Source organism: Vulpes vulpes, chromosome 1 (assembly GCF_048418805.1).
Source record: "Vulpes vulpes isolate BD-2025 chromosome 1, VulVul3, whole genome shotgun sequence".
Taxonomy (NCBI): Eukaryota; Metazoa; Chordata; class Mammalia; order Carnivora; family Canidae; genus Vulpes; species Vulpes vulpes.
This window is the reverse complement of record NC_132780.1, coordinates 67117803-67136089: the sequence shown is the minus strand read 5'-3', so window position 1 is coordinate 67136089 and position 18287 is coordinate 67117803. Positions and strand designations below refer to the sequence as shown.

At 45.1% G+C, this 18287-nt stretch overlaps 1 protein-coding gene across 4 annotated transcripts in view; it reads right to left on the bottom strand.

Annotated features, from left to right (window-relative positions):
• The window catches only part of RPS6KA2 (ribosomal protein S6 kinase A2), a 347615-nt gene that overhangs the window by 198454 nt on the left and 130874 nt on the right, over positions 1 to 18287 (bottom strand). The gene's annotated exons all lie outside the window — the stretch shown is intronic.

The following is an 18287-nucleotide window of genomic DNA, read 5'->3' as shown; positions in this document are numbered from 1 at the left end:
TAAGTCTGCCTAGGTCTCACTCTCTTTGTGAGTGTGTGTGTGTGTGTGTGTGTGTGTGTGTGAGAGAGAGAGAGAGAGAGAGAGAAAGATTGGGAGAGGGAGGGAGAAGGAGAGAGAGGGAGAGGAGAGGGAAGGAGAGGGAGAAGGGGAGGGAAGGAGGGAGGGGGAGGGAGAGATTATTGAAAAAGCATTTTAATGCCTGCCTGACACATCACTAACACAGCATGCCAGGAATGTCCTCGTGCCCTAAACCGGGGGTGCAGAAGCAAACAAGATAAACACAGTTCCTATCTCGTGAGCATGAATTCTATTTGGAGAAATATAAACAATCATTTACACAATTAATGGTTTCCTCACAAGAAGGGTGAGTATTACAAAGAATAATTTGAGTGACATGAGAGTAACAGGGGAACACCCACACACTGAGATTGTGCAGTGCACAGGGTTCTTAGGCCCAATTTCTTCACTTACCACTGCAGAATGGGCAGTTCTGCAGACTTTTGAAGGTTGCATAATCTCCTCATTATGTGGGGTAATGTAGTTTAGCTCTTCCCTCATTGCTAAGATTCTTTTCAGTAAAAAAATAATACTGCAAGGGGTGTTCTTGCACATAAATTCATGAATGTCTTATTAATTGCATAGAACACATCCCTACAAATTAGAATACCAAGTGAAGAGTCACGAAAACTTTGAGGCTAGTGATACATATGTCAAGTTGTTTTCCAAAAGCTTGAATTAATTCATACTTTCCCAGCAATGTTAAAGTACCTACTTGATTAACTATTGCATTTAAAGATCACCAACTTGCATGGCTGAAAGCTGTCTACTCTTTTAATTTACATTTATTTGAGTAGTGTTTAAAAATATTTGGTGGTTGTTTGTATTATTTTTCTGTTTTGTAAAATACATCCATGTCTGTTGCCCATTTTTTTTTCCCGATTGGAGTGTTAGTAAGAGTTTTCTAAGAGTTCTTTACATACTAAGCTCTTGATCAAAGTTACATATGTATATTTTCTTAGTTTATTGTCTTATCATTTTATTTATAAATTCTGACATATAAACAGTTTTCAGTATTTTAGTAAGTCAGGTCAGATGATCTATTTTGTGAGATTTTTCTTTCCCTTTCACATCTGCTTAAAAAGCGCTTACCCATTCTGAGATAAGTTAAATATTTAATCATATTTTCTTTTACCTCTTTATGATTTATCTTTATTTACCTGATCTTGGAGCACAATAGAAAGTGAGGGTCTTCTGGGACGCCCCAGAAGATATCTGAGATTCTGGATTGAGTCCCACATTGGGCTCCCTGCGGGGAGCCTGCTTCTCCCTCTACCTATGTCTCTGCCTCTTTCCCTCTCTCCCTCTCTTTCTCTCTCTCTTTCTCTCTCATGAATAAATAAATCTTTTAAAAAAATAAAGTGAGGATCTTCTTTACCCATATGCAATTTTCCAACATAGTTTATTGAATTGTATATACATCCCCCAATTTTGATGATTCTGTTAAAACACACTAGTATTGGAGAACTAGTTCAGCCAGTTTTACGCCTCCTCAGTAGTTCAGTAAAAAGATTTCTTTTCACTTGCTTGTGGGAATCCTTGCTTTGTTCCTGAAGGAATGGGGCTGCATCAAGTGAGTGGCGATAGGTTTTCTTTACATCTCATGAATATCTCTTTATTCCCAGCTACTTAACATCTAAGCATCAGAAATGGTCCTAGACTTTGTCAAATTACTTCTTCCTCTTTCAAGATTATCATAGGAATAGAATTCCCTGCCTCACACGAATTTCATTCACTGGTCCTCCTCTTTCTGGGATATTGCTCTTTCAAGAATTGGCTGGAATTGTAAGGTGACAGCTTTTTCGCTAAGGCAATTTCGCTATCAGTTGGCAGGCAAGGGACACATTTGTTGCAGGGGTGGCAAGAGATGGTTAGCACAGGAGACACGGGACTCAGCAGACTCCAAATCACCCACGTGTTAGAGGTCCACTCTTGGGGGACGTAAGATCAGCTCCTGTGTGCAAGCCTGACCCACATGTTCACGTCTGGAAGGACTCACTTAGCCCTGTGTGGATCACTTCTTTATCAACACCCATCAGCACCAGCTGCGGGGTTGTGGGGCTATGAAAAGAGATAGAAAATGCAACACACAGGACAAGACTGATTTCATAATGAGAGCACAACAGGTGAGCAAATATCTCACCTGCAACCAACTCATCCTAATGCAAAACCATCTGTGTCTTCCTGGCTCACTGTACTCAGTGTGAATGTGGAACCAAACTTAAAAATAAGCTTAACACAGTGACATAATTTAGAGCATGGGAATAGAATCAGACGCTGTGTTGGGAGGCATGTAAATTTGATTGAATAGAATATATCTGGACTCTCTGATTTAGCTTATTTATGCAATGTTTTATCATAGCCCCTTAAGCCAAATTAACTAGAGGAGCTTAATTGTGCCTACCTTTCAAATTCATGCATTGTGGCCCAAATCCCCAGGACCTCAGAACGTGACTGTATTTGGAGACAGGGCCTTCAAAGAGGGGATTAAGTTAAAATGAGGTGGTTGGGGTGGGTCCCCATCCAACCTGACTGCTGCCCTTACAGGAAGGGGGCGTTTGGACACAGACACCCCACAGATGCATGTGTACACAAAAGTGGGAGGAAGCCTGGAGATGGCTGTCTGCAAGCAATGAGGGGCATCAGGAGAAACCAAACTGGCCAATGCCTGGCCTCCAGAACTGTCCAGGGTACCTAGTCATGGCAGCCTGAGCAGAACGAAAGGACAACAGGAAATGGAGTATGAATTGTCCCTACTGCCTCTTCACCGGAGATCTGCGCTTATGGACAATCCTCCTGTTCCATACTCTGGATGTGTAGGAAGGAATCCCTGCTCAGAGCAGCTCTGCTTCAACATGGAGCCAGTAGGCACAGCGTGAAAAGATGGCTCTGGGGAGGGAGGAAGAGAATGGGATACAGTGCTCTGGAGCTCACCTTGTCCCCCAGGACTCAGCTGTCACACCCCGAAGAAGTAGGAAGCATAGTGGCGCTTCACCTCTGATGGTAGCTTCATCACCATGGCTGAGGGGTTCAGGGGGGACACACTGAAGAAACTGTGGGGGGGCACACAAAGGACCTTCTTCTCTTTGGATCCTTGCTTTTGCCTCTACTCTAAACGGCGTTTCTGGGAACTTCAATAGTGGTTGAAAATGCTTTGTAGGGGCGCCTGGGTGGCTCAGTGGGTTAAGCATCTGGTTCTTGGTTTTAGCTCAGGTCATGATCTCAAGGGTCATGGGATGGAGGCCTATGTGGGGCTCTGTACTCAGCAGGGAGTCAGCTTGAGATTCACTCCCCCTGTTCCTCCCCCAAGTTGTATGCATGCTCTTTCTCAAATAAATAAATAAATAAATAAATAAATAAATAAATCTTTTAAAAAATACTTGGTAAACTTTAAGTGTATAGGGAGAATCTGTTAGAACCTTAATAACTTATTTATACAGTTGCACACTGCAAGCAGTATAAGCCACTCGTGAGCATTACACACATACCTGATTTAATTTCCATTGCTCTGTTCAGCTTCCTAGACCACAATAAACATGACCGTGATGCTTCAGTTTTTGTTTCTATCAGCCTTCACTGTGAATAAACCTTGTCAACAAAGACGGCATCATCCTTCTTACAAAGCCCAGTGCACCCACAACTGGACCAGTGCTCCAAACAAATGGGAAATAAACACACTACATGAGAGACAAGTAGTCGGTCATGGCCAATGTTTGGGACATTCACTGAAGAACAAAATGTTCTTAGAACCACTCACCAAAACATATACTCAGTACCAAATGTGAACATCAGAAGATATTTTAAGGGCTATGTCAAAAAGATGAAGTCGTGCCTCTCCTTGGGGTACACTCACAAACACTTACACTCACTTTTGTTTTATTTTGTGTTCTATGAGCTTTTCTAAGAATAGGAATTGCATAACTGTAGGGAAAGAATCTTGAATGGTATAATAAACAAATTAGGCTAAGCCACATGAAATTGCGAATTCAATAAAAATTACAAATTTCTACATTATAACTGGCAGAACAAGAGAAAAGTACTAATGATATTTATAGTTATTATTCTCACAGGAGACAGACCAGAACATGAAACGGGAGAGTTACAACCAACAGAAAACTTCCCAAACCTGAGCTGCAAAGGGCAGGCTTTCCCTTCCCTCAACTCAGACAATTCCTGTGACCCCTCCAAGAAGAAGGAGCAGCTTTGCAGAAACACTTCCGAACCTTAGGGAATAGTTATCTAGCTCTGTGCACCATCAAAGACAAGAAAGATGCTCAGAGGCCCACAAAGGAGCTCCCCACACCCCACTGCCCAAGTCTTTACTTGCCCGGCTCACCACCCTGACCAATGGCACTCACTGGCTCCAACCCAATCAGCATCTCTGTGCATCCTGCACCATCTGCAGCGAACCACCACATCTACTTGCTAAATGCTTCTGGAACCTACCACTTCCCGTGTTCCACTACCCCTTCCTGAAGGCTGCCTCCACCCCTCTCCTGGGTACAGCCCCACCAACCTAGATCTGGTCCTGCTCCCCCCATCTCCACACCTGTCCACAACAAGCCACACTTGAACCCCTGACTGCACTGCCATTTATGGAGCCCTTCCAAGCCTATATTCTCTCTTCCTGCCCAGACTCCTATATCTTCACATTGTACACTCTGGTGAGTCTGGAATCGCCAAGGTCCTCGAAGCCACCACCTTTCCATAGGCCTAGAGTTCTGCGTGTGGTGTGTTGGGGACAATGTGTCCCTTTGGAAGGCCATGCTCTCATGCTTGTCAATGCATGCCCTATGCATGACCATGCATGTGGTCATAACTGCAAGCTCATTTCTCAGCTGGGCTGTGCTGATGCTGATGTGGATCAACATGGCAGACATGGATCCTTAACTCCTCCTTGCTGAGCTCTCACTACATAGGAATGAGAAAGGCACAGGAGATCATGGAAGTGATACCGTGTACCTCTGGAGGGCAGCAAGGTCCTTGAGCTCCAGGCTGCATTTGGGTGCCCCGGTGGTCATGGTGTGCAACGTGGTACCTTGGTTCATCCTGGCATTTCCATATCCTCCAGACCACACACACTAGGTTAGCTATGCTCAAAGAGTAAGGTTAGGGCAAAAAAGTCACCACTTTGTGGCCACCTCCTTGACTAAGTGATGGTGGCAACAGGTCTGAGCAATTAGCCTCATGCAGATCATCAAGGTAAAATGCTTGCCCTGGAATCAGACCTCAAGGGAACCAAAAGGTCCAACACCAGTATTTGATCAATAAAGAAAAACAAAGTACAGATCAAATAGATGTTACAAAATCTCTTAATAATCACTGGTTGATCAACACCAATTCAAGCAAGCCATGCAAATTTTGAAAATCAGTATTTTACTTAAGCTATAGCCTGGTTCCTTCTGGCTGAAGTGTTCACACCCACAATTAGCAGCTAAAGTTTCCAGGAGACCTTTCCAAGGACCTCCTGATGTCCAGAGCGTGAACTCTGTCCTTCTTTCCAATATCCCTACCATCCACAGTAAAAAAGGCAGCTCTTTAGATTTCTCTGTATCAAAGCGCAGGTGTATATACTATCAAGAATTATAAATAAATAAATTATAACCTGTTCCCCGGGCCCAGTCTTGGTTCAGCCACACAGCTATGTGACCTTGGCAAGCTCTGTACTTTTCTGAATGTTCGCTTCCTCTTTTGGACAACTGGGGTCATTTCTACCTCACAAACCTATAACATATTTCCCCAAATGTGGCTGTGGAATTCCTCATCCAGTAGAGAACACATGAAAAGATCTGTCTCCAAAAAAGACATCTAGATGGCCAACAGATGAAAAGATGCTCAACATCACTCATCATCAGGGAAATGCAAATCAAAACCATAGTGAGATGTTACCTCACACCTGTCACAATAGCTAAAGTAAAAAACACATGAAACAACAGGTGTCGGTGGGGATGCAGAGGAAGGGGAGCCCTCATGCACTGTTGGTGGGAATGCAAACTGGTGCAGACGCTGTGGAAAATAGTATGAAGGCTCCTCAGAAAGTTAAAATTAGAACTATCCTATGATCCAGTAATTCCACTATTGGGTATTTACCCCCAAAATACAAAAACACTAAGTCAAAACATACATGCACCCCTATACAGCAGCATTATCAATAATAGCCAGATTATGAAAGAACCCAAGTATCCATCAACGGATGAATGGATAAAGAAGATGTGGTATATATATATATATATATATATATGCAATGGAATATTACTCAGCCACAAATAAGAATGAAATCTTGCCACTTGCAATGATGTAGATGGAGTTAGAGAGTATGATGCTAATAAAAAAAGTCAGAGAAAGACAAATACTATGTGATTTCACTTATGTGTAATTTGAGAAATAAAACAAATGAGCAAAGGGGGAAAAAAGAGAGAGAGAGAAACAAAGAAGCAGATTCTTGACTCTAGAGGACACACTACTGGTCACCAGAGGGGAGGTGTGGGAGTTGGGGAAACAGGTGATGAGGATGAAGGAGGGCACCTGTCGTGAGGAGCAGCAGGTGATGTAAGGAAGTGTTAAATCACTATACTGCACACCTAACCCTAATATTATAGTGAATGTAACTAACTGGAATTAAAGATACAAAAAAAGAATAATGGCTCTATTTTAATCCTTGGTTTAATAAAACCTAAGCCAAATATTTTGATGCCAATAATGTCATGTTAATAATCTTTAAATTTCTCCTAAATGATCCGTGAATTTCTCAAATTCTTATCCCATTCTACTGCATCTGGACTTGTTCTTCCAAATACTATGATGGCTTCTTTACCATTAATCTGAACATGTCATCGCCTGACCCCACCTCGATTCTATTTCTGGATCGTGGACTTCTATGTGTATATTCCATCTGGAACTTTGTGGATATTAACTTATCTGACATTCTGCTTTAGTTTTGCTATCACATCCCCCCCCCATGACCCCATCTTCAGGTGTAAGGAACAAGTCATAGCCCTCGCAAAGGGTCGTTGTCTGTGCCTCAGGGCCTTTGTTCATGCTCTCATGTCTGCCCATCCTGCCTTTCTCTCCATACCCCCACATAGGATCAGCCCTGGTGCCCCACCCCCAGCCAGTCTCCCAGGAGGAGTCATGTACCTTGTCCCCTACTTTTTTTTCCTTGTCCCCTACTTGTACAAAGTACAAGTATATTGTATTTGTACTTTTAAAGTACAAATATACTCTGTATATTTTTTATGATGGCATTGAACATGAAGCCACCACAATTTGCACGTGTGACAGTATGCCCATGTAGCCTGCATGTCCCAGCCATGTTGTACTGAGTTTGGAATCTATCAGAATATCTCGCTACCTGACCCACAGCACGTGATTAATAAATGTGAAGAATGAATAAAAGAGCAATGTTGTAGAACCGCGTATTACCAAAGTTGGTCTAGTCATTTATACTTGAAATAGCTACTGGTTTATTTTATTTTATTTTATTTTTTCAGTAAAGGAGAGGAGTTCTAGATCATCAGCAACATGGGGAGTGTTACATTGGGAGTGTGGAAGTTACGAGAATGATGAAAATAGTCATTTGTTTATGGGACTCTCAAGGAAGGAAAACCAGCACACATCTTAAAATGTGCCTATTTATACTCTACCCAGAAGACTCAGCACTAAGTAAGTCCAGCCTGCAGTCTTCTGGTTGTTGAGGCAGCTTTCCAAGCAGGACAAAATCTACAGGCACAGGTTGCAGAGAAATGGTCCCTGATGTGCTAATGCAGGTGAGGAAGGGCCCCGTGGAATTTGTCTTCAGGCACTCACGCTCTGGATTAGTTTATGGAGTATCTGAATTATGCACTAGTCAAAACATCCCTCAATCTGCATTAAAAATACAAAGGCAAGGGTTAACTGACTCAAAATATGCTTATAAAACTCTTGACAATGGCTACTGTGCTTTTGATTGTGTGCCAGCTTTTTCTTTTTATTCTACACCCATTTTTACCAAACCTAAAGAATGTTCAGGTTACAGAAATTTTTTGGATAAGACCTCCAGCAAAAACTCCAGAAGCTCAGTCCCACCCTCTTTTCTGTGAAGACCCCATGAAGTTATGTCCCCACTTGTGCAGAGAATAGTGCAAAGCACACAGGAAAGAATACAGGCACAGAAACGAAGCACACACACAAATTACTTTAAGAATCGTGTTTCCATTGGAAAAATTCTGGAGCTGACACAGTCCTTACTTGAGACAAAGTTGGTTGCTAAGATTACCTGGCCAGCTGGAGTTGGTCCCTGAATAAAACCCAAAGTAAATGAAAAATCCCTCCCGCAGGACTTGTTCCAAGTCTTGCTCAGGGGAGGAATCGGGTGTTCTGTCTCCAGGTCCCCAGGAAGGAAGCTGAGTGAGGAAGAGGGAAGCAACTGTCTTTGAGGCAGGACCATGTCAGAGCAGAGCAGATGGCCTTGCTCAGCTCGCATTGCCCTGCCAGCCTCAGCAAGAGATTCAGATAAGAAATTCACAGCCTTGAGAGTCTGCCTCACATCACGATGATGAGCCCAATTACACATTTATAACTAAATCAAAGTGGAAGCCATCAAGAGGGCTTGCCAGCTACTTTATCTTCCCTGAGCCTGTGATCTGAAAAGGACAGTGATTAGTGGTCCCAAAATAGAAAAAGTATTGAAAGGCAATTTTCTTCTAGCAGATTGATCCAGAAATGACGAAAGCACAAAGCTGAACCCTCATCAGAAGTCTGTGTCTGAAACTGGAGCCTTGCTCTGCAAGGCACACTTGGGCCGGTTGCTCATGACCACGAGAGCTCCAGCTATTCCCCTGTACGTCATGGAGTGCAGACGTCATGGGGCACCTTCCTGGGGGGAACACGGGCCAAGGGCACACTCTGTGAAAGTTGTTGATGGCCTCTAAGCCAATCCATCTTCCTGGTAACATCAACAATGTTCCACTCAGTTAAGTGGTCTGGTTGGTCACGTATCAAATCCCGATGGTTGTTTGTTCTGTAGAAATGCTATAAAGTACCATTTTCAAATGCCAGTATGTTTTGTTTTTTGTTTATAAAACATGAGGATAATTTCCCCGCAGGAGATATACAAATGACTAGCAAGCATGTGAAAAGATGCTCGACATCACTCATCATGAGGGAATTGCAAAACCAAGCCGCAATGAGATACCACCTCACACCCGTAATAAAGGAAAAAAAAAAAAAAAACACATAAAGCAACAAGTGTGAGGATGGGGAGAAATTGGGGTGCTTGTGTGCTGTTGGTGGGAATATATGATGGTATGGCTGTTAGTCAAAAAATTAAATGTAGAATTACCACAGGATCCAGCAATCCTACCTCTGGATACACACTCCAAAGAACTGGAAACATACTCTCAATGAGATACTGGCATGCCCATGTGACAAATGAATGGATAAACAAAATGTGGTGTATAAATACAGGAGAATATTATCCAACCTTAAGAAAGAAGGGAATTCTGACACCTGCTACACCATGGATGAACCTAGAAGACATTACCCTCAGTAAGATAAACCAGTCACAAAAGGACAAATACTGTATGATTCTACTTATATGAAGTTCCTAGAGCTGTCAAATTTACAGAGACAGAAGGGTGGTGCCAGGGACTTAGGGATGGGGGAGCAGAGGTGGATGGTGGGGATGGATGTACAACACTATGAATGAACTTAATGTCCCAGCATATACTCCTAAAGATGATTAGGATGGTAATGTTTTTAAGGAGGCTACATGCCCAAAGTGAGGCTTAAACTCACAACCCTCAGATCAAGAGTCACATGTTCTACTGACTGAACCAGGCAGGCACCCCAAGAAGGTAACTTTTATGTTATGTGTATTTTACCACAATTAAAACTTCTTTTAATGTGAGTATTTTTAAAAACTATAAAAAATAGGCTCTATGAAAACTGTCTGTTTCCTGCCTTTTAAAAAACATACTTGAATCAGAAATTGAGTTTATAATATATCTATATTGAAACATTTTGGTGATATGTGTATTTTTATAAGATTTAAATCCTTTCTGACATCTCCACAGACACAGAACAGACACAAAAGGCCAGATTTCACATTCTTTAGGCAAAAAGTATGTCACAAAAACATATACTTCTTTATAGATAGCAGCTTTCAAAATTTCCGCATCCATGGACCACTTGTATAGGCAAAAAGTGCTCATTGCACATTCTCTGCTGTTTTAAAAATGCAGAACCATATGCCAAAGAAAGTAGCCAGAATAAAGAGCATACATCAAACAGCTCCTGAGTGAGATCATTATCTTTATTATCACTGATGAGGTATTTCAAATGAGACAAAATTTGGAAGATGTGGATGAAGAGACCCAGAGTACATGGTGTGAATAATCTACAATCTTCCAAGCTTGCCAAAGTTTCAAACCCAAAGTGTCTGCAAGACTCTGAACCCCTGGGGCCCTGAAGACACAAAGGACAAGTGGATCTTTGGCCCTTGGATAGTGGTGGCAGAGAGGTCCCAGATGTACAGGTGAGGAATCCAGCACTGGGACATGGTAGGAGCCCACAAGGTGTTTGAGGAGGGAACATTAGCTGCTGAACGAGATCTCCCTGATGAAGTGGGCAGTGTGCAAGAATGTGGGTGGGGCTGCTTGGAGAGGCAGACGCCAGAGGACTTGGAAAGTCAGGGTGACAAATACCAGTGCCAATGGCCATGTGGCTTGGGACTGCGGCTGGTGAACAGTCACACGGATGCAGTGAGAAGCAACTGCCCACCGGTCAAGCCTTCAAGTGAGACCACGGCCCTGGTTCACACCTGGAAGCAACATCCTGAGAGACCCTAGGCCACAGGCACCCAACCATGCTGACCCATAGCCATAGTATCCCAGTAAATGTTTGCTTTTCATGCTGATAAGTTTGGGATAATCTGTCCCACATCAAAGAGTAGTTAATACAGGGGGTAAAAAGCTGAAACATGAGATAAAATCACTCACGAACTTTGAGATGATTGGTTTCTAATGCTTATCTCTCCTTAAACACAAGCACAATCATACGCTTTAAGAGATCGATTGCCCAAGTAAAATGTGCCACTTTATACCATTTCAGAGTGTGACCCTCACCCCTAAGAGCACTTTATTCACAATTTTCTTTGTCGCATTTGGGATGTGACAACTTCTAGTTCCTACAGATGGTAAGAGGAAGAACAATTTCTCCACAGTTCCACTGTGTCTAACATGTGAGTTAAATGCAATTTCCCCATTGCCCTTTTTATCAGAGCCTTGAAGAGCAACCTGTCCGATGCCCTACAGACAAGTAGAATGACACATCTGAGAAATGAGGTGACACGGCTGTTAGAAGTCAGAGAGAGGCAACAATCCCCAGCTTGTCATTCTGGTTCTGGTCTATTTGTAACATATTTAAGAAGGTGTGTCTGGTAACTGTTTCCATTCAAAATTGCTTACAACCCACCAAGCTGGGGCTGCATCAGGTAAAACATTGACAGCCCTGATCGCTGGATATGGAAATAAGGAATTCTAAGGCAAATAGTGTCCACTCCTGCCTGGGAATGACCCTGCTTGATACCGACAGATACTCAAATTTGGTCACAGCAGCCCAGCTAGTTGTCAGGATGGGAAAGGCCACCACGCAGCGTCAAGATGGCACAATTGTGTGATCCAACAAGAATGGCTAAAGTCAAATTTTCAGCATCTGCCTTCATCTTTATGCTCTGATATCAATGGAGACCACAGGCTGAAGGGGGAAACAGGGTAATAGGGTCCAGGAGGGGTGGCCTGGCAAGCCTGAGTCAAGGTCGGAGCTGGACCCTATCATGGAGCAGCCCGGATGGGAGCTCAGGGGTGAGCTGGGGTCTCTAAGCACATCCAGGAATCAGCAGCACCAGAGATCTGAGCCCACTGGGCAAGATTACAACCATGTTCAGATTCATGGCGAGGACAGCACAGACTCAGTGGTGAGCCAGAGGGTCTGAAATCTGGGTTCCTGACAGAGGCAGCCTCGGCCCCCACTTCATCCTGACTTATGAGTTAGAGCCAGTGACACAGCCCCACCACCTCTCTGTGGGGTCCTGCCAGCTGACACGTCACGGGTTGTGTGTCTACTCTAAAGTCAATTTGGGAAAAAAAAAATTCAATTTGGGGGAAAAAATTGACAGGAAGAAAAACCTGTTAAAATGTCCTCAGTGGAGATTAAAGAAATACAGAGTGGTATGAGGACATGCGCTCTGCAGGAGGAGGCTGGGGGTGAGGACAGGGTGGGAGAGAGACCAAACGCAGGGTCGAGGCTGCATCGCTGCACAAATCCTGACCCGTTAGTGATATTTCACCCTGAAACCATCAAAATTCAGGGAAGATAAGAAAAGCCAGCTGATGATATCCATCTGTTACTTGAACACCAGATAATAACTGTAATTAATCAGTTAACCCACAGATACTAATAAGACGCTACATCCTATCACTGTCTGAACTCCCCATCTTCAAGCAGGAAGCTATTGTGAGGCAGAAACTTCTCAGATGATTCTCTCAGTTCTGTGAGTGCAATGGGGGAAGGGGAACACTGTTCACCTGCAGACGATGCTAGGTGGATACCTCTAAATTTCTTTCTTAATTTCAGTTCTGAATAACAACAACAACAACAATAATAATATATGCTTATTCCTCTACAAGATCTCCTGTGATTGTGATGGCAGTGCTCATCTTGTGGAGAAGACCAGACTCATTTCTCTGTGGCCAGGAGACCATCTTAGAGAAAAGACGGCTCGCAGACACTGGAGCATCAAAGGGACCACAGTCCCCCTGCCACCTGCATGGGGAAGATGTGGCCTCGGTGTGCAGAGAGCCAGGAAACTCTTGCCTCCTTCAAACACTTTGCCTTCCAAGAAGGAAGCCTTGTTCTTGGCTGAAAGATACACTTGAGCCGAGCTGAAAGCAGAGGTGGGCTCCAACATTCTCTCATGCCCACAGCTTTAAGAGCATTTCAGAGGCTGCTGGGGTGGGAGCTGTACTGGGCTGCACCCTGGGTAGGCATCCTAAGCCCCCTCCTGTCCTCTCTGGCTGTCCACCCCATCTCCTCCTGTCCTCCCCTTTCCCTTGGTTATTATACTCCCACTGACTCTGAAACTACTTGCCTACTTATCTATGCTGGGCTCCCAGGCCTGGGCCATGTGTGTGCATGTGAATAACGGGTATGTGCTACTGGACCGGGGCCTGGAGCACATGTGTGCATGTGGACACAGGGTACATTCTGCCGGCCCTGGGCCATGTGTGTGCACGCTCCTCCACACACACATACACACTCTCCAAAATAAGCCTGAGAGCCTGGCTTTGTGCTGCAGAAACTCTGGTTCCAGGTTCAGAGGAAACTCCTCACCCCACAGCTCAAAGCCAACTGTACCCGGGGGTGGAAGGGCCCACAGCCCAGGCTCTGCTGAGGTCGGGCTACCTGGAAGAGATGAGGGGTTCTCAGAGCTTGTTGGCCAACTCCACACAGTCGTGCAGACCCCCCACCTCAGAGCCCCTGGCAGTGCTAGATGGCATGACGGGGGTGGGGGGTTTGGGGGTGGGGTGGGCAGGGGTCCTCTCTGACCAGGAAGGCACACAATGAGACAAGCAGAAAGGAGTTGGCATAAGACACTGAGGCATTTACCATCTCCTTACCATTGGCTGTTAAAAATAGCCTTGACTTGTCACACACACCTGACGCGCTTGTTCTAAAAAGTTACCATCAAATAAACATCAATAGACAGCCACACTCTCCCCCGTGCAGCTCTCCGTGGAGTGCCAGCGGGCGCTGAGGACAGGTGCATTCAGGGGCAGAGCTCTGGGTGACACTCGGATCCTCTTTCTGATAAAGAAAGCTGAGTAACAGTCCCCTTCCATCCCTGCAGTAGGAAAAACAGGAACCGGCCAGGGTTCCTCACCCGGAAAATTCTTTATAGCCACCCATGTCAATAAACAGGTTATTTTTGTTTAAAAAGAGCAATGTAATGCATTCAGAAAGTTATTTATGGGAAACAGGAAAGCTCTAATGTGAAAGCCTGGTTGACTTTGATTAGGGACAATGGCGCTTTGAACACAGCGGGTGGACACATGTCAGAGACACTCCCAGGTGGGGGACAGGGCCCGCCAGGTACACGTGCACGTCAGTGGCCGCTGGTTCCAGCTGGTCCCAGATGGGGATGAATGGTTGGGGAGCCGACCCAGGGGAAGGCACAAGATCCCCAGTGGTTACCACGTTGATCCCAAGGGGACAGCAGGACACGAAGCCCAACAGGCACCCAGAACAATGGGTTGATGTCTTCGGAGGGAGGTTGGGGTGAGGAGAGGATTTAGGAACCAGGAAGCACCAAGTAGGATCTAGGAATACATTCAGGAGTTATTTATGGAAGTAACAGAACTCCTACTTGAAAGAGGCTGGAAGTGAACCAGAAATAAGCATCATGATCACAAAGAAACGTTTTAAAATTCATGCTTCTCCAAAATATTTCTGCATTAATACAGACACTTGCAAATTGAACCAAGGTGAACAAATAAATGATTGCTGAGGTTCTAGGGCTTTCTCCTCTCTCCTTCCAGGCCCATGGCCGAGCTCTTGCTCACCACCTTCCTGAGGTTAGTGTCAGCACACACGCCTTCACTGGAAAGGATTCAGGGAGAAAGACGAGCGAGCGCCTTAGGCAGGTGCATTGGGCTTGTCGCTCATTGGCTCCCGACAGGTGAGGAACTGGGGTCCCCACCCACCCTACCTTTAATCCCACTCCTACCTCCAGCTCTCCCAGCCTGCTCCCTGGCCAGTCACTGCCCCGTGCTTCTCCCCTTTGTTCATAACTGCCTGTAACATTATTTGCAGAGGGCCCTACATGCAAAAGGTCACCAAGGTAACAGAGCAGAAAGGCTGGACACACAGCAAATCCCAGGCATCTGTCACTCCCAGAGGCAGGTGGTCTCCCCACAGGTAAGGAGGGTGCTGGTGCCTTCCTTCTTGGTAAGCCCAGAATACAGAGGCTCCCCAACAGGACAGGACACATGGGGAGCTAATGAAGCTTCCTTCTCTTTCTGATCCCATTTTCTGTTTTCCAGTTCTCCCCCAGCATTTTCCCAATTTTTCAGAATTTTTTGAACAGCCTTACTGTAAATCTGGAAGAATGCTTTCTTCTTCCTGTATCATTGCTGTTTCATTTTACCCTGTTTGATTTATGGCCATGGGGCTGGATTTTCTCAAATCTCTCCAGGTCCATAAAGGTCTCATCTGTTCCCTGAGCTACATCTGCTTCTTCTGGGCCACGCTTTGTTTGCTTCTCTCTGGAAGGTGAGGAAGCTGCCACGATCCTCACAGAAAGCCGGGTAAGGGACCTGCTACACTCACATCTTCTCCTCTGGAGTTTTGGAACAGGCCTTCTCTGGGCTCTCCTGGAACCACAGTGGACTCACCTCCTGACGGGCAACTCCGTCCTGTCATTTTGCTCCTGGAACCTTCAGTGGCTCTTCACTCCCTATTATGTGTTCTAACTCCTCCCTCCATCGTGTAAAGTCATTTGCGATAAATCTCACCTGACCTCGCATATGACAATCCCAGACCCTTCCTGCTCCACCTGTCTGGGTGTCCCCGTGCTAAGCCCACCTGGAGCCAACTTCCCAGAACCCCTCTTTCTAAGACCTTCTGCATCTTAACTCCATAGTGATCTCTGCTTCATATTCCCATGGCACCCAGCATTTTGCCGTGTGGACAGCACTCAGAACGTCTACGCGCTTATACTCCACCAGATTCAAATCATCTCCTTCAATTTACACCTTTGTATGTAGCCTGCATGTTAAAGAAGCTAATGATTAGCTTCATGATTGAAGTACTTCTCTGGTGGTCTGCACGGTTTGGCTTATCAGTTGCTGAAGCCCCTGGAACCAAGGAAGGCCCCTTTCATAACCCGACGCATCATAAACATTTGCTAGAGAGACTGGTCTTCTCTTCAGCCTAGCCTTCCTTAACCAGGGGAGATGTACTTGCTACAAATGTACTCAGTTCTACCAAACTCAAGGGCATTTCCAGATGGTCGTTGGCATACTTTTGAGAATGGATAGCCTACACAGAAACAACCTCCAGGTGTGTCAACAACTCGCCTCGGAGCGTGGGTAGAGTTGAGGTAGAGATGGTCAGCGCCAGCTGTCCTCCAGGAGCTGAACAAGAGGTCAAGTGCTAATTTTCACACATGGTGCTGAGAGATGGAGAACACCGAGGCAGACACAGAGAAGGAGGTGCAAGGTCTAACCTTAGAGGAAAATAATAAGCTTGTTCATATGGATTTTACCCACCAACAAGTAGGTGTTGATGTTGCCCAACTTTTACTCTTTGAAAGGAAGGCAGATACATTATGGATTACATTATGATGATTAGAATTTGCCTCAAAATAATCTGGAATTGGTGTGGGGGGAGGGGAGTGGTAGGGGGTAGATGCATAAATAAAACAAGACTGGCCTTTACTTAATAATTTTGAAATTATGTACCTGTGACAGATCCACGGAGATTTATCATATTCTTTTGTTCTGTATGTGCTCACAATTTTTACAGTAAACTTCATTTTTTTAAGAAGGGATTTAACAAAAAAAAAAAAAAAAAAAAAAAAAAAAAAAAAAAAGAAGGGATTTAACTTCTCAAGCAAATGAGTATGGTTATAGATCGTTCGTAGAGTTTATACCTTTGAAAAAGCTTCTGATACTAAAAGCATCTCAGAGCAGCATGAAATAATTCACGTCAGAGCTGGTGTGCTCAGATGCAGCCGTGACCCTGGACACATATAACACTAATTTCACACGGAGGGCGATCCATACTTGTGTGGAATATGCCCCGCTGACCCAGCACCGTGGCACAAAGCAAGTCTGTACCAAGTCACCCGTCCCACCTATGTCCCTCCACTTCCCAGCGATGCCATCTGCTCCTTACAAAGGCTGCTCCTGTGTTCAGGGCATGTCCTATCCCCTTCTGTGTCTCCAGCCCTGCACTCGGGAATCAGATCCGTCCAAGCTGCCTTCCTCACAATGTGCAGCGAGTCTGGTGACATACGAAGCTGTACCCACAGTAACTTAGCCCCAAGGGTTCTCTTCTTTCCTTTGAATGCAATGGCAAGACTTGACTTTCTGCCTTCGACACTTCTCTCCTTCATTTCTTATAAGAAACTTTGGCTTTCCAAAGCATAAACTCTGCAAGGGGAGATAATGTCTTAATGTTTTTCCCAACAGGTGAGAGCATTTGTGACGACTTTCCAGCTTACATCACCCTGATAGGGAGGAGTTCTTGTGGTTTGTGATTCATCCCTGGGAGTGGGAGGGTGAGGCAATGAATAAGAGACGCTGAGCTTCAGAGAGTCCTGCAGACCTGCAGGCGGGAAGCCACCCAAGGGGGGTCGAAGATTGGCCTTTAATTCTACACTCCTTCATCTCGTGCTGCACCTCCAGACTCCCATGTGTGGCAACGCTCAACACTCCAGCATCCAGCACACAGCTGGTGATGGCAGAGAACTTCTAAAGTTTGACCAAGGGTCACACACTCTAGGAACTGTGTGGATTTAGATGTCAACCCCCAAGTGGATCTTTGGTTATCATCACTAGTAGATGGAACCCTATTCATTTGCCACAAATATTAATTTTATGGAATTTAGTTCACGTTACAAAACCTGGCCGACCAACCGCCAGCACAAACAGGCAACAAAATACTGGAGAATAAAGCTGCAAACGGAACGACAGTTCAGTGAGAGATGTTGCCTCTTAAGTCACAACACAACAAACAATAAGCATTTTCACTTGTGTTTGCCTCCTAAGACAACGCGAACTGAGAAAACACAGGACAGCATGGAGGACAGAGCCCAGGGAGGATGGTAGGGGAAGGCAGACTGTCCCCGACCAGTGAGCAGGGCAGCCAGATGGGAAGGTGTCCCGGCGCCAATGCACATCCCCTGTCCCCAGTCGTGGTCCCCAGTCGTGCTGGGGGAAGGCCGGCCCAGCTGTGGCAGAACAGCCCTGTCCTTCCCTGTCGGCGCCTCGTCTCCCATCCCCTCCCCTCCTGAGTTCTGCAGCTAACAGCAAAGACAGAAGGATCCGGGAAGACAGGCAGCCAGAAAGTAAAAGGGGGTAAACATCAGAGCAGGAAAGGAAGAACCTATTCTCTTTCTTGTCTATCAACCCGTAATGTAAAGACTTCGAAAACTGTGCAGACGTCTAAGCACAAGCCCACAGCTTACAACA